The sequence below is a fragment of the Corvus hawaiiensis genome, chromosome Z (genome assembly GCF_020740725.1).
Source record: "Corvus hawaiiensis isolate bCorHaw1 chromosome Z, bCorHaw1.pri.cur, whole genome shotgun sequence".
Classification (NCBI taxonomy): Eukaryota; Metazoa; Chordata; class Aves; order Passeriformes; family Corvidae; genus Corvus; species Corvus hawaiiensis.
The window spans coordinates 57,229,846-57,247,129 of NC_063255.1; the positions used below are offsets into that span (position 1 = coordinate 57,229,846).

At 38.6% G+C, this 17,284-nt stretch overlaps 1 long non-coding RNA gene across 1 annotated transcript; it reads right to left on the bottom strand.

The window, feature by feature from the left end:
- Positions 1 to 274: 274 nt before the first annotated feature.
- Positions 275 to 15,303, bottom strand: LOC125320404. The gene is made up of 2 exons (XR_007201100.1): positions 14,922 to 15,303; positions 275 to 4,064 (listed from the first exon to the last, which is right to left on the bottom strand). It is a non-coding gene; the product is annotated as an uncharacterized LOC125320404 (long non-coding RNA).
- Between the last annotated feature and the right edge of the window lie 1,981 nt (positions 15,304 to 17,284).

Below are 17,284 nucleotides of genomic sequence, written 5' to 3' on the forward strand. Positions count from 1 at the left end.
ACTGATTTGGCAGTCATTAATCATTTATTAATTAAATTTATTTATATTATATTGTTTATAAATTTCTATAATTTAATTACATAAATTTGTACTTAATAATCAATTACATTATTGAAATAAAATAATTTGTTGCAGAGAACATATCACAAGTATTGTCTCCCAACCATATGTTCAGTAACTTTGTAAAGACCACTGAGAATAGATACCAGGTGAGAGATGTGATCAATATGCCAATATGTATTTTATGGCTCACAGATGGAAAAACAAGCCTCTATTCTTTCATGTATGTTCTTTAATAAAACAAAGCTTTCAAAACCAACAGAGCTGTAAAGAGCTATTTTCAAAATACAGTTAAGAAACAATAAAACATAGTATATAAACCTTGTATAGGCAAAGACAGGTTTCTTTATATAACTGTTCCCTGGTGGGAGACTTGAGATCAAATAAAGGTGGTACCATTGCCCAATTATCCCAGGTCTAAGAAGAAGGATGTGGGAGAGACTGGAATGGTGATGGCTCAAACAATCAGGGGGCAAGATGCCTACATGCACAGTAACCGCCCAGGCGCAGAGAGTGAGCACAGGTGCCAGCTTGGGCTACAAAGCGGGTTTTGAGTAAGATAAGAAAAGAGGCAAACCCTGAGAGACAGGGTACTGTTTCTTTGTCCTTACTCAGGTGAACTCAGCTGTGATAACTCCCCTATTATGGGCCCATAATAGGCTATAATTGACTCAACTGCGCTGATGTAATAGTCAGCTGTAATGTATTAGAAGGTGTCAAAGATTCCTGAAATGTCTCCTCATCCAGTGTTACACCATCCAGTGTAAAACTCTTCACTCCAGGGGTGGTACCAGGATGTTTCCATCTGGCCTAAGCATAATATAAACCCAATGGACTTCGTGTTTCACAGACTTCTTCCATCACCCTCAATGAAATAAGAGCATCACTTCAGCCAACAGACATCTAAATTGCAACAATAAAGTCTTGTTGTGAGATCTACGGGTGGTGATATGTTTTTCCTCCTTCCTTTGTTTCTTTGTTCCTTCCTTCCTGTAATATTTTTATGCTTCCATGCTGCTGTATTACTATAGATAATGGTAACCAAAATGGCTACATGCCTGCTTCCCACTTCAACCATTTTGTTCTAAAATAAACCCTACATAAATATATTTATTAACATCCATCAGTTTTGTTTCACTCTAACCCACCCCAAGGGATCTGTTAACAAGAACCTGAGTTACCCTCGTTTTCTGGGGCAGGTCATAACACCTGGTCTTCAGAGATCTCTGAAATATCCCATCATCCCAGCCGGATGATGAACCACAGCATCTTCTAACCTGGCACAATAACACCACAAAATCACAACTATGATGGTTTAAGGGAAAACAGGAATCTCCTTTTTAAAAGACTGTAAGGGACACCAGTAAGAACAACCTGATGAAAAGCAATGTTCTGTGATATAAAAGATGTAACAGAACTTACTACAAGCCTCAAAACCTATGAAGATATAAAAAACTTATATTTAGTTGAAACAAAATGTTGATTCAGTACAGCAGAAGACCAAGGTTTTCATTTAGGTCTGGGTAATGTGAATCACTGAAAATCCAGAAGTATTTGTGATCAGGCTGCTATTCCATGTTTCCATCTGAAATGTACTATATTTAATACTAAAGTGCCTCCCAGTCTCCATGCCAACGCTTCTCTGCTTTTGCATCCTTTGATACTTGTTATTCTACCATGACCTCCACAGTCAGTCCAGCTTAATTATGCTTCTGTCCTTCTATGCCTTCTTTTATCAAGATACTTGTGTCCTTCTGAAACCATGCATGACATCTTTTTCCCTCCTCCATTAACACAACATTTGTCTGCAAATAATAGCGCCAATTAAAGTGAAAAGCTCATACTACTCAAAAAAAATGGGTTTGTGGATGAGTTTGATATCTTCTAAGGTAACCATTCTAACTTAGAGGCCTTTCCTTTGTCTCCTCATCAACATGTTACCCTCTGCAGCTACTATTTTATTTCAGGATGGTAGAACAGATTTGCAAAAAAAACAGTTTCTTTTTGTTTTGTAGACTACTAGTTGTGTAATTTGAAATCATGTGAAATCACAAGAGTTATGCTCATTTATTCTAACTGATGGTCTGGCCCTAAAATGCAGCATAGAAGTTTTTTCTTTTACAGACAGAGATGTATGACAAATCAAATCATATACTCCAGTATTTACTTCACCCAATGCAGTGAAGAATATCTTTGAAGAGATCATAGCTTCTAATGTAAGGAATTCTTCATTCACTGAAGAATTGGAAAGAAAAATACATACCAGGACCTTGCATTTTACAAGTTCAGGAATGAATTGATGGCAAGAACTAGAGCACAAATCTCAGTAATCATGCAAGCTGAAGTTACTAGACTTAGGCTGGGGAAAAAATAAATTACTGGAGGCACTTAAGCCTGTAGAAAATATCCCTTGACTGGTTTATATATGGGGATTGTGTGCATCATTCTCTAGTAAATCTAACCACTGACGACTAGGTATGCAGAAAAAGGGTTTTCTTTCTATTAGCTCATGAAGCCAACAATGTGTGTCTAAAGTGAACAGCTAGGCAACCCATCTGTGAACTCTCTACTAATAAATATATAATATAAGCTTTTCATGAACATTCTTATCTTGGAAACAGAAAGCAGGGGTTTACCATTTTAAGTTCTATGCTCTTCTGAAGAAATCATTCTAAAGTTAAAAGAACTTCAGATACTTTGTCTGATGCTGAAATTCAAATATTCCAAGAATCATGCAATCTATTCTCTGCAAGAAACAAGTTCCTCTATAAAAGGAAATTTTTTCTTTCACATATCCTCTGCCCAGTCAGGCTGTTGTCAAAATAATTTGAATGATAGAAATTGGAAGTTCTCAAAAAGTTTCCCCCCTTCCACATTTTTTTAGTTCCTACTAAGTTCGCTTCCAACTCAGCATATTCTGTGAATTTACATGAACTTCTTATTTCTAAATCTGACCCTTTCTAGTCTGGCATAGAGAGAGATTCAAAGGCTTGCAGCCTTTGCATAACTAGTGATGTCTCAGCACTGAAGATACATCTACTCTTGCCATGAGAATAATAATCAAGGCTAAAATGGCAGCTCTAGTATTCATTACTGTCCAAGTGAAAAATTCTTATGTTGTTCTTTGCCAAGATGAAAACTTTTTGTAACAGCTACTGAGCTAACTGCAGCAGCAACATATGCAAGCTCCCTAGTCACTTAAAGTACAGCCAGTCAGTCCTCAAATATGAAACTCCTTCACCAGAAGGTCAGACTAATTTCAAGTACCTTTGGTAATACCTTGTTTACATTGTTATTTCTTCAAAGAGAGTAAAACAAACCCATTATTTTCAGAAAACACTCAGAGGAAAACAAATTTGAGGCGGCTACCCTCTTTATTTTTTAACTCCTAATCCCTCTAAGGTGTTATTACAAGCAGAAGGGGCTCTGTTGCACATTTACCCATTCCTGGGTTTTCTTACTTTCTTTGTCAACGTACCATAATGGATGCCAAGACTGTCTGGTTTTGGGTAGACATCTGACCATACAGCACACACCTCCACAGTTCATCATCTATTGTATCACACATTCAAAGCCATTAACCTGAAATGTGCAGAATTTACCCTATTTAGACTTTGAAATTATTAACATATTCCACTTTGAAATTATTAACATATTCCATACTATCTTTACATTATGACAATTGCAGGGAGCAACAGCAGCATTCCCTTCCCCCTTCTTCCATCAATGCTGTCACATGACTTGGAGGCTAAATTTTTATTTGAATGCTGTGAAATATAACAATGCTGCTTGACTAAAGGCTGATGAAGGATTAGTTGAATTTCTAAGTGAGAAGCAGACTACAGCTTCCAACTTTCAGGACTCTTGGGGCAGATGCTCAGCTCAAAGCCAGGCAGTTCTGAAGACACTCTCCAAGCAGACTGGGTATCCTCACAAGGCTGTGCTTCTCCTGCTGTCAGTGGACTGGGAACAGCTGCTTCCATTCCTGGTCAGAAAGTCACCCCCTGTGCAAGAATGGCAGAAATAATTATATATCTGAATAACAGACACTTTTTCCTTCAAACCTCTCCTAGTCACCAGCTGTAATTTCCCCTGTAGCTCTAAATAGCTTTAGCATATATCATAGAGCAAATGTGCTCCATCAGAGCTACCCAACAGGTCTCTGCAGCTCAAGGAAGTTGAAAAGGAGCTTAGGGTCCTTTGGATCCAATTCACTGAAGTCAGCAGTGCTACCAAAGCAGCCTGTGCACAGGTCCTTGAGCTACCTGAGGAAACTCCCCAGCATTTCCCTGGCAAGTGCAAGGGAATACATGCATGCAGTTCCAGAAGTCAGTTCTTGTACTGAAAACTGTTTTGGTTTATTGTTTCACATTATTCTATTTGAATAGCCAGCCCAAAGGCATGACCAGGCATCATTCGTGCGTGATCACCTTGCTTCAGAGATACCTTAAATTAATCAATGATGCTCCTCCGAAAAAGGCAATGGGTTTTTTCTCATTTGTTTGCTTGACTTATTTTTTGTTCTGGAAAAGCCTGAGAATATGTAGGTGGGGTAGCAGAAAACAAAATTGCCATATTGCATCTCCAGAAGCACTCCTACATTTCTCTCAAGTAGGAAGTAATGTACAAATACATGCAAAATCATTTTGGCTTTTGGTAATGAGCTGAGCTCTCCTGGAATTCTCTGGGTAAGTGCTATTAATTTCATTGTGAGAATATAAAAGACCAGTACAAATAATTATTTTGACATAATTAGAGGTGATGGAGGTTGGTATCTCCCTCATTTTCCACTCTTAATGTTTTAGTTAACTCTTACTCCCTGATTTATTTTCAATTCTTGTTCTTTAATTAATATAAATAAGGAGGGTTGTTTACTGTAAGAAAGCAAAATTTTTTATGACACGACTTTTTGAAATTCCTTAAAGTTTCTGTGCCACTTTGATTCAGAATCTCCTGAAGTTTATTGGATTCAGAATCTCCTGAAGTTATCCTTGGAAAAAAGCAAAGTCTCAATCTGCAAAATTACTGCAGACCTCCATTGAGTAACATATCCCTAGAAGCAAAAGAAATACATAAATGAGATAATTTGGGTCATTTTGTAAACCTTGGCCAGTAGAGATTATGAGATTCCAAACAAGGGTAATTAAACTAAAGTATTGACCATATTCTCCTCATCAATAAACCTAATTTTACACAGTATGTGTTGATATGTTAACAGAATTTTGAAACTGCTAAGTAAGACAATGAAAAAGAGACAATATTAGACTGTATATTACTTAGCAAAACAATTCAGAAGACATCTATTAGTATTAATTTCACCCCCACAAATTGTGCAAGCTGAAGAATGGAAGTAAGTATTCATTTTATTAGCAAAGATATCTGGTCGTCCAGGTGGAGCTTAACTGTTTTATAATAGTTTAAATCAGGTACACTGAAATCAGTCTCATGGGCTACCAAAGGGCTGAACCAAGAACAACATTTATTTCTGTAAATTTCACCTTCACTCATGGGCTAAAATGTAACTTGAAAATGTTCTTGAAAATCTTAGGCATATTTCTGCTTTAGGAAGAATAGAATCAAGTACCCTTGGGATCAAGAATTCTTGGTGTCAAATATGTCCCATATATCCATAGTTCCTTACCTGGCAGGAAGGAAAGGTAAGAACACAACCCAAAAAATGTAGGCATGAAGTTCCCTGGTACTGCTGATGAGGGCAGAACATGGGTATTCTGCTAGTCTTCTCCACTGCAACTTACAAAAAGGTAGGACAAGGCTACAAAAAAAGAAAAGGCAGAATACCTCTGCCTTAAATCACAACTGAATCTTACTGTAAATCAGCATCACGGATTTGACATCAGGGAACTGGAGAGGATGGAACACCCTCCCACACTGGAGCATGGAACTCTCACATTTTTTCTGAGATGTTGCTTGTATAGGTCCAGTATAAATAGACGATGTTTGCAGTACTTGTATCCTTATAACTTCCATTTTGTGTTTTCCAGCATTCTGAGTAAAAGTACAGCTCATTGGAAGAGCTTGATTTATTGTCTAACAACGTGCATGGGAAAAAGGTCTAGTTGCTCTAGCCAGGGAAAGATTTCTGTGATCAAAGGGTATGACTGGATTTTCATTGAAAACTCTGTCTCCCATTCATATAATTCATTAATCATAGTTTACATAAAATTATTCCATTCCATCAGAAGATCTTATTCCTATCCAGATGGCAGAACTAATTCAGATTGCACAGCTTCAAGAAAGCAGATGGGAAGAGAGGCTCTTAAACCTCTGGAATTATCCCAAAAATACTGTCACACCTCCAGAAAAAAAAAAAAAGAAAAAAAAAAAAACCAACCAAAAACCCCAACAACCCCCCAAAAAGTCAACCAAACAAACAACCAAAACACCAAAACCCCTAAAAATTTATCTGGCAATATCCACAGAGGGCCCAACAGAAGTGAATTTAGCCACAGAATGTAAAACCATCCTGTAGTGGTTTGGTCCAAAATACTCATGACTGTTTACTTTCTGTGAGATAAGAATTAGAAGAAAAACAGAGCAGGCACCAAATTTGAAAGAATATAAAGAAGTTTATTAACAGACCTAAAAGAAGGAAAAAAAATCATACCACACCTTCAGAACACTTCTCCTCCGCCCACCTTTCTCCCTTCTCCCACTGACAATGTAAAAAGACAACCCTTGAGATGTTCAGTCTGTTTACCACTTCCATAATAACCTTGTTCAGTCCATTTAGGAAGAGGAGTCTCTCTTGCCCCTGCTATGAAAACATTATCACAATGAGCCAGCCGCCCGGGTTGGTTCTCTGCTTGCATGTGAGTCCCTTCCCCCAACTTGCAGCTTTTCCCACAACTGCTTTCAAGGGTCCAATCTTGAGCTACCGGGGTGCAATTTTAAGGTTGAGCTGTTCAGAAACAAAAGTTCTCTTCACCCATCTCTGGGAGCATTTCATCTCTAAGAACAGAGGCCCTTCTCCTTCCCTGGGAGCAAAGGCTCTTCCTCATCTTCATCTCTAGGACTATCTCTGGGAGCATCTCTAGGGACTGAGGTTTTCTCCTTTCCCATTTGGAGCCAAAGTCCTCACCGCTTCCATCTCTCCCTGTTCAAACTTCTCATTAAATTACAGCCACTTCAGCATCTGCCTATCTCAGTGCAGGTGCTCTTGCTCACAAGTACAAGTTGAATGTTTCACCCCCCATGCCTTCATGAAATTACAACGGGTACCCTGATATATCATAGCTTTACAACAGAATTTCAGCTTTAAGCATCTCCTCTTTCTCTTCCCTCAGGTTTTTAGCTCTTCACAGCACTAAAAGGGTTAATCTCACCTCGGCCTTGCAGCTGGAATGTGGCTTATCGCTGTTGGTCACATGACCTCTGCCAGACAGTGGTGCAGCTTCAGCTGAATCTTGGCCGCACTGGAGAGGGGGAGCCGAGCCCCTCCGGCTGCCCACAGCCCTGCTGAGGGGGGGATTCCGCGGGTGGAACAGGGCTCATCGGCTCCAGGATGGCCGTGGCCCGGCCTGGCCCGGCCCGAGCAGGGCCTGGGCTGGGCCCGCTGGCCCCCACACGGGGCCTGCAGCCACCTGTCCCAGTGCCGGAAACGAGAGAGAGCTCTGCCTGGGGTTTGTCTATTCTTAAATGTGGATCACAGAGGCAGTCACAACTCTAAGTGGCTTAAAGAATTGTCCATATTCAAACTGGTCAGCTGATAGGTTCTGTCAGCTCACAGAGGAAGCTGTAAGCACCCCTTTACAAGAACATCACTTTCAGGACTATGTTTTGCTAACCCATGGCACATCCCAAAGTTTAAAGTAAAAAAAGTAAAAATATAAAGCCCATATTTCCCTGTGTTGAAGAAGTAGTCATGTTTTAATAAGTTTAAAATGTTCAGGAAATGAGAAAGATTGTTTAGTCACACAGTGCAAAGCACCTTACAAACATAAGCAGTTAGGTCTAGGTTTTTTTCCTGACTTTCTAAACTCCTAATTTACTAAAATGTTGGGTAAGAATATTTTGGTTATTATTAAATCTTAATAAAAGTCAGAATGCTCTGCCTGGCACTCTGCCACCCTGTTCATCTGGTCTAGAGGCCACCCATTAGGCAGGCTGCCGCAGAGACCATGCCTCCAAGCTGTTTGCCCCCCAGCACTCCAGGACCCCCAAATCCTTGGGTTTCTACCTGGCAGGCAATTAGAGATGACCCAAGAAGCCCCAGAAACCATCTCAGTATTTCACAATGAAATGTCACTCTGACCTTCTCTAAGCAAAATGTCAGAATTTTCATTACATGGAAAATTTCAAAATGTCATTTTTGTTGCAGTTCTGAATGGTACTACTTTTAATTTCCACAGGACAGGAATTATGGTGTCTGTTTAACTATTGTCAGTACACATTCGCCTTTCTACAGGAATCTAGGCTTGATAACTTTTTGTCTAATGTTTTGAAGATTTTTTTAAACAAGAAAGTGAATCAGAAATCAAGTATGCAATTCCCAGTTTTATGCTTAAAAAGTAGTTCCAGCCCTCACACTTTCTGTGCAGAATAATTTTTCAAAACTTTCATAACATTGCCTGAGATCACCATAACTTTGTTAGCACAACTGTATGAGTTCCTGAGGAAGAAAATCCTAGTAGCACTTCAAAATTATTCCAATCCAAAAGTTTCAGGATACTAAAAAAAGTAAAACATCACCCATTTCATCTACTCATGATTAGAAAATGCACTGCATCCATGTCATCATTCCAGCGTGTAACCAAAACACTCTGCTCAAACTGTGTTAAAATCTACCTGTTTAACTGAGTAAATTAACATAAAAATGGTCGTTTCTGAGATGCAAAGTTATTTAATTGGCAGATTCAAGGGGTGAAAGCGAACTGACGAGAAGGCATAGAAAGTGACTGATCTCTCTAGCCACATACATGTGATCTGCTTGATGCAGTCTTGTCTTGGGAGATACAGCATCTTAGACACTTAGACCTGATATAAAAGACAAGGGCAGCTTAGTGCCTGAAGAATATTAATTCTTGAAAAGACTGCCACATTATCATTTGTTGGCATATCTCCAGCAGAACTCAGCTATTTTAGCATTCACAGCTTCTCCAGTTAATATTCTTTGACATCTATCCTGAACAGATGTTATTACCGAGGTTATCTGTAGTTCTGTCTTCTCTGCTCATGGAATGGGATACTTTGGAAGGATGAGACGTTTTAGGCAGGAGGCACTTTTGGTTTTGTTTATTCAGGCCTTAATCTGCTTTATTTCTCGTCGTATTCTTTCCGCATTATGTTTCTAGCTGTTGCTGGCTTACATTTTTCTTTAAAAATATAAAAGGATCATTATGAACATCACTTTGCCCATTTTTTTCCATCTAAATATCCAGTCTTAAAAAATGCCATGGTGCTTTGCTGGTTTTTTCTATCCTTCTCTGTTTAAGCTACTCCCACTCATCCCATCCAGTATTATCATGGGTATAGAGAAAATAGGCAAGGGAGGGACCACACAGTGTTCAAAACAGCTCTGGATGAGGTCACGTTCATGCAACAGAAGCAATAGAAGAAGAGGAATTGACAAGGAAAGGATGTGGAAGATTGCTGGGGATAGACAAAAACCCACTAGAATGAACCTAAGAGTGCAAGGAAGTATTTTGTCACTGCTCTGATACATACCTTCTGAAGCAGAAGAGGAAAACCTGTATTTTTGAACTGTAACTAACAATAACATCAATCAATAACTTCTAAACCACAGAAGAGGGAGAGAAAAAAGACAGTTTTGCAAAAATGTAATTGTACAGTTATGAGCCAAGTTCGCACCTACCAATCATACAAAGGTATGAGTAAATAGCCAAATAACTAAAAAAGCTTCTGAATGAACATCATTTGCACATTCACCTGCAGCAGGTATTTGATCCACTGCAAATGTAATGCAAGCCTTTTTCACAGATTTGTTTTATGCTTTCCTTTAAAATAAAGACGTATGAAATGTTTACGTTTACAGAAAACTAGGTTCAGCACCAACTCTATAGCTTGAATGGACTTTCAAAGAATTAAAGCATCAATTTTTATTGTAACCTGTCAAATATATACTCCTGAGGTATATATATTTGTCTTCCTTTCTTTCTGTGCTAACAGTTCAATCAACAATGAGAAAAACTAGCAGGCTCTCTCTGCCTAATCCTCCCATTTTTATCTCCAGAGTCTCATAGGAAGCACCAGAATTTACTGTCATTTCTGGCCTTTTGGTACCACAAAAATAATGACCTTTCCCCTGTTAATTTTTGATGAGATTTGTAAGACTTGAAAATCCCCAGTAACCTTGTTTTGGCATGTATGCTTTGCAGATTTCCAGTAACTGAACACTTTCTGACTGAGATCTCCCAGCACAGAGGATGCTCATGCTGTTCAGCAAATTTCCATATTTTGTTTGTCTACCCCTAGAAGAAAAATACATTTTGACTATATAGCATGTGAGCCAGTGTCTGCTGGGTTCAGAGGGCACTGCCAGCCTTATCTCTCAGAATTTGCCTTTTCCTCACAGGATCTAGGTCAGCATTGTACATTTACTGCCAATTTTAACTTCTATCTCACATGTATTTTGCAGAAGGGGAAGGACTACATAGGTTCATATTAAAGGAAATTAATGACGCCTTTAATTTCTCATGAACAGATAATATGTGCAGCAGCGATACTTAAGTGATAAATTAATGTGGCTTCCATAAATGAACATGAAGTCAGAAAAACAAAAGATAAATAAAAATTTGTAAAATGTGTGACTGTATCTGAGCTATATTCCCATTTCCATTTCTGAAAGAGAAATACTAATTTATATGACAATCTAAAACACACCCAGTAGAAGACTTTCAGGGATCCTATTCCTTAATTTTGAGTATTCATTGCATTCCTAGCTGTCAGGATATGCATGTATACACTATACAAATGTTACACTGGGTCTCATGCATTCCAAATTAATAACTAACTAATGAGAAGTAATTTTCATTAATTATGTATTATAAAACAAACACATCTTTAAAAATGTAGGCAGAGCCAGTAAATAAAGCTGGTATTACAAAACCATAAATATGCTTGGCCTGTGATTAACCTTGTAACCGAGTGCAAAAATTGACCACTCAACCTGCATCTTAAAACTAACCAGAAAAGGAAAGAAAGAAAAATTCTGTGTTTTGGGTAACCTTTTTATCCCCCTCTGTGCTAGAAATACTACAAATACAAAGTGGATTTTTTCCTTTTGTGCTTGATCTCTAAAATGGATTTTACTTTTCTTTCTCTTTCCCATTGTCTACATAATATATTTTTTTTCCAACAAATTCTGTGAGAAAATATACAATATTTTCTTAAACTGAGAAATGACACTGTAATCCTGCCTTTTTAAATCCAGACGTTGCCTTCCATGTAATACTCTCTGCTGTGCTAGAAGCCCAGCAGACTCAGACACCAGTGCCAGAAGTTCAGTTATACTAACATTTTATTTTTTTAATCATCTACTCCTATTTTCAACTTTACTTTATGAGCTGCAGAATTATTTTTGCTACTTGCCCATATTGCACAGACAACAGCATTCAACAGCTCTTTAACACCTGCAGCTTTACCAAGCTGAATTGAGAGATACCAGGCAATGTCTGTGGTGTGTCTAGTCCATTAATACACATGCTTCTATAAACCCTAATTACTTTTGATCAGAAACAGATTATTTTTTATTGCCCACACTGACAGCAGTGCAACACTGTGGGAGGGGGTGCCTGCAGCAGCTCAGCTCCCTGCGGTGTGAGAAAGGGGAAGCTCTACCTGTCCCCGGCTTTACCCTGCATATCAAGGGTTCACAGTAAAATAGTCCTGACACTGACCTCTCAGAGACCCAGCAGCTGAAACAGCCTTAACAAGGTATTAACACAGCAACGTGCCCTGTAAACTATTACCAGCTGCAGGCTGGGGCGGGAAGCTGGAGCAAGAGTGAGAGAGGAAGGGAGAAGGAGAAAGAGAGAAAGGAAAAGAGAAGGAAAAATTGGAAAAGGGAATGATTTTCAGCTAGGGTGGTACTGGCAAATTCTTTTAACCTTTTTTCTGAATTTACCTTGTAGTTGCCCAGCAATGTGTCCTGTACTAAGGGTCAGCTTATGTCTTGCCATGCCTGAACTGGTTTCTCTGTTGAGTCCTACCAAACCATACTGTGCTGCTTTAGCAACAACAAACATGCTCAAAACAACTCCAGGGAAAGTAGAGTTTATTTGCCTTAATTACAGGTGGCTAGCAGCCTGCTGAGAAGAGAGAGCAGCAAGTGGAAATACACCACCCCCTGCACAGTCCCAAAGAATTTTATGATCTAGTACATCAAATACTATGCATCCAGAGCAATCCAAACTTACCAGTGGTCTACTTGCAATATATTCATTAAGATAGATTTACTTCACTGGTGATTTACTTCTGCCTTTGGGGGTCTTTGGGATACAACACCACGCTAATCAGAAACAGTTTTAAATATGGAATCTCAATGTCATTTTTCATTCAGCTGAGCACATGTATTATTTGCGATGCAGGAGAGCTTAACATGGGGTTGTTGCTACACTGCCCAAAAACATAGTTCAATGGTAGACTGCCTGTCAGAGCTGTATCACTGAACTTCAAGAACAACCCATCCAGAAGCTCCAGCTGCTTGAATAGTGACACAAGATGTTACCAGGATTCAGAAAGTTAATATTTCAATGGTCTAAAAGAGTTGACATTTAAATGGTTTATAAGAATATCAAGAGCTACTGTAATAAACATCAAGGGACTGAGTGCTGGATAGAGAAAAACTTGGGTTTCAGGACATGAGCTTAACACTATTTCGGCCTGAGAGGGCATTGTATTCCCTACTGCAGCTTGTACTCTGATACAGCTGATTCTAGTTTCTGGTTGGTCCGGTATCTCCACCTAACAAAGGCTCCTCTGACCCACTCTGGCAATGCCAAAAACCACTCCTCCTTTGAGATAAAAACATTTACATGAATAACAAGTAGCTGAATAGCTGAAATGCTTTTTATCAAGAGGTATGGCATCCATTAAGTCTTCAAACAGGATGGGAATGGAGCTCTATCATTATGTGTTGCAACTCACTCATTCACTCTAAGAGCACAGCTGAATTATGTGTATGCATTATCTTTCATTGTCTGATCGGTTGTCTGGGGATGGGCAAAACCCATGCCTTGTGCTACAGGCTAATCAGCAATCCCAATTAATAAGGAAAAAATAGCTAACATTAAAATTTCATTAAAAGAGCCCATAGTCATAAAATATGAACAATATTTAATATCAATAAATATATATTTTTATGTCCAAATATTATGTGAAGTTACAAATAAGTAAATATTTGTGGTATTGTAGCAATGATAGTTTAAATAGAAGATAACATAAGTTGTAGGGGAATTTGGCCAAATTATTTGGTGCAGCTAGAAACAACAGGAAATTTTTAAGGCTTAAACTGTCTCTATCAGATAGAAACAGTAAAATCCATGCTGTGCAGATGTTAGAAATAATTTTTATTAATTTAGACTATTGTTTATAACATTAGTTACTCGGCTTGAAAGAAAACTAGTTAACCCTCCCAGCATAAAAAGATGTTAGCAAGGGAAAAGTTCATTGTATATGTAATCGTCTCTAAACTCAAGCTTTTTATTTACTCACATAGTTAATTTCCATTTGAGTTTGACATTTCATGCTCCAAAGCTTAGGTCTTTTGAAGATACTTTACATGTCTTAAATGAGGGTCAGAACTGAGCAATCAGTTCTGGATGAGTAATATGAAACATTTTGAAGAAGTTTTTTTCACTTATAACTAGGTGTCTCTGCCCTTATCATCCATCTGTGTTTCATATGTTCATTCTAATGACTATTATTTTTTCCGTTTCAACCACTTAAAGTGAATGAAATATTTGTGCATATGTGATATATGTTCCTGTATAGACTCCATGGTTATAAATTAAGAATAATTAAGTTTTTGAGAGAAAAATGGAATTGACTTATAAAGCAAGCTAATAAGTGAGGGAGACTGAATTCACAGTCTGGGTTGTAAGACATTATTTTACTAGAAACCACAATTCTGCAGACAAAGTCAAATCCGACTGCAGTGGCAGAAACATTGGCCAGGAAGCAGTCTGTCATTGTTCGTCCTTTACCTGTCCCTTTTCCCTGAATTGATGAGAAAAAGAGTCAAAAAGTGCACTTTTTCACAGATAGGGAGAATTCAGCTGATCAAGACAGAAGAAGAAAGGAATAAAACCGATAAGGAAAAATAATGAGAAAAGATGACATTCAAAGGGAACACATAACAGGAACATCACAGGAAAGGAAAAGTGAAGTGGGAGGAAGAGAGAGGTGATAGTAGTTGGAAGAACCATGCAAAAAAGGTGGGCAGAGTAAAATGTTTAACATAATGGAGTGAAGAGGAACATGACAGAAAAGACAATATGGCTGAAAAAAACAAAGTATAAAGCTCGTATGTAGAAACAAAACATGGAGGAAAAAAAGTAAATTGTTAGGAAGAAAAGTAGAAAAAAGTGAAGAGTTTTTTTACAAAAACACTGCAAATGTGCATAAACAGTGAATGAAAGTGAGTTTGGATGATGGGAAGCATATAGAGGAAAGGTATGTGAAGGCATGGAAAGTGAAAGGCAGAGAATATATATAAAAATATGAATTAAATAAACAGCCTGAGATCAGCTTGTTTTACTTTCAGGAAAAAAATGTAGATTAAATTTAAAAATTAGCAAAGCCCCAAGTCTTCTATTTGACTGTATTAAACACAATAGTAAATAATCACATGAGTATCCCATAATCTGCAGTTTTGACTTTACCTGAGCAAGCTCTGTAAAAGGCTTCGAGACCTAAAAACCCAGTATCTTACAATTGTAATCGCAGAGATTCTTTCTATAGCAAGGCTGGTTTTGTTGCGTTTTCCATGTCCTGGAATTCATCATTTCCAAGAGAGAAAGATACATTGCACTTCCACGTTACTTGCATGCAGCGCCGGCATCTCAGACCCCGTTCCGGCTGCGTCTAGCTCCGGAGGCGGGGGACCCTCAGGACGATGTTCCCTGCTTGCTCCGCTCCGCCGCGTACCCGGTCCTGCAGTGACATCCAGCGTCCAGGCTCGGCACGGCTGGATCGCGAGCAGCCCCTGCTCCTCCTCGCTGCCGTCCTTATCGAACCCCATCGTCGGATACAGCCAGCGTCATTTTTCTCCTTGGACTAAGGTACAACAGGGTGCCAGCGACGTTCGGGATAAAACTTTATATAAAACTGGCTTAGATGGTGCACCAGAGGTAAAAAGCAATTTATGCAATAGCATCAGAAGAACAAAGAGAAATTCCTTTGAGTAACTAATCAAAAAAAGGGCAAAATTTATCGACTGTAAATTCATAAGCAAAAGACTTCTTCCTTTTTTTTTTTCGTTTTCTTTTAAAGCTTTGGAATAGGTGACACTGATTTTCATGAAAATTTCAGAATCTTTCTTCCTTTCTTCCTTTTTTCCTTTCTTTTTTTTTTTTTTTTTTTTTGTGATTCTACATAAAACCACAGAATCATAGACTCATACATTTGTGTTGGAAGGGACTTTAAAGAGCATCACACCATGTGCAGGGAATAAAATCATAAAATCATTGAGAAAAGGAGAATTGAAGAAATAGCCTCATGACAGTCCATTACAAAAATACATACTTTTTTTTTCATCATCTCCTTCTTTTTTCTTTTTTTAATTCAGAAATTTCTTTTTTGCAGGGGTCAGGTGGTGAATGTGCTGTATAAATCCAAAATTCTCTGGTCAGAAAAGGCAAAGTACAGGCAGATCACCAGATTGCTCAAAACCCCTTTATTCTTGCTACAGGATCACAAAGACCTCTATTACAGCCTTCCAAAAATAGGCCTGTAACAACCTAGAAGAAAGTTTATGACAAACAATCTTTTAGAATAATCAAACTGTATAGGAGAAAAAGAAAACTTGTATGAAACAAGACAGCTTTCTAGCCTCCCACTCTTCCTACAGAAAATGCTAGCCCTCTTGCTAAAAGCTACTTGCAAAAATAAAATTTCTGGAGGTGTGGTTGTCATTTTAAACTTTTATGGCTCCTATTAGAAATTTGAATATTTCTCTGGTACTGCATAGCCCAGCAGTTTTGATTATAGTGTGCTCTTAATTTTTTCCCTTTTTATGCAGTGTGTATCTGTGTGCATCTACTGGATACTGAGGAAGGAAATAAGCCTGTAAGAGACAAGCTAACTTTCAGCTAGAGTTTCCATGGATTTAGGCTGATGAGGTACCCTAAAGAAGGCCTAAATAATCTGCCACAATTCACAGATTCTTAGTTTTTTAAAGATGACGTCTACCCAGCTCTTCTGTGATTAGCAGATGCGATTTGCAAGGACTCTATTCATTCAGAACAATCTGCAACCTTTGATGTCAAAGAAGCTGTGGAGTGTCTGACTGCAAGCTGCAGAGGGTCACAGATCTCTGCTCTGCACACAGCCTTATCCATTCATCAGAAATTCATCCAGGCCATGGAAACTTTTTCATTTTCACTGCACAGGCCTCAGAAAGCCAAATGGCATGGGAAATTTAATGTAAGTCAGTCTCACATTCCCTGACCATGAATGTGAAAAAATTAATCCTCTGCAGCTAAATACCTTTGTAGTCATTTGGTATAAAAGGCAATGGTCTGTCACTTATATCCTACGCTAAACTAGTAATGAAATCTTGAAAGAGGAGGTGGGGGGGTGGAGGAGGCAGGAGTTTCACTGCAACAGTGAAGCCAAAATTAGGCCATTGCTTTACTACTCTGAAGCAATTTGGGAGTTAGCATAATTGAATGCACAGCGTTATTCCCAGTAGCACAGGATGCAAGCAGACCTTGAGAAGTCAGGTGTGATGGCAGATGTTTTCAGTGACATCTGCAGAGCTTTTGCCCTTGCCTCTTTTTATGCATTTCCACTACTGACTGGAGTTCTGCAGCAATACTTAATATTTGGGTTCTTTTCATCTGGTCTCAATCCCCAAACTTTGTCATAATAACATTAAAAGAAAGTGAAGTCTCAAGGGTCTCCATCAGACACACACAACCAACACTTGTTTAAGAAGTCTCTTCTTGCTTTACAAGCTCCTTGGGGCAGAGGGTTCAGGGATGGGAGAATTATAGAACCACAGAATGGTTTGGGTTGGAAGGGA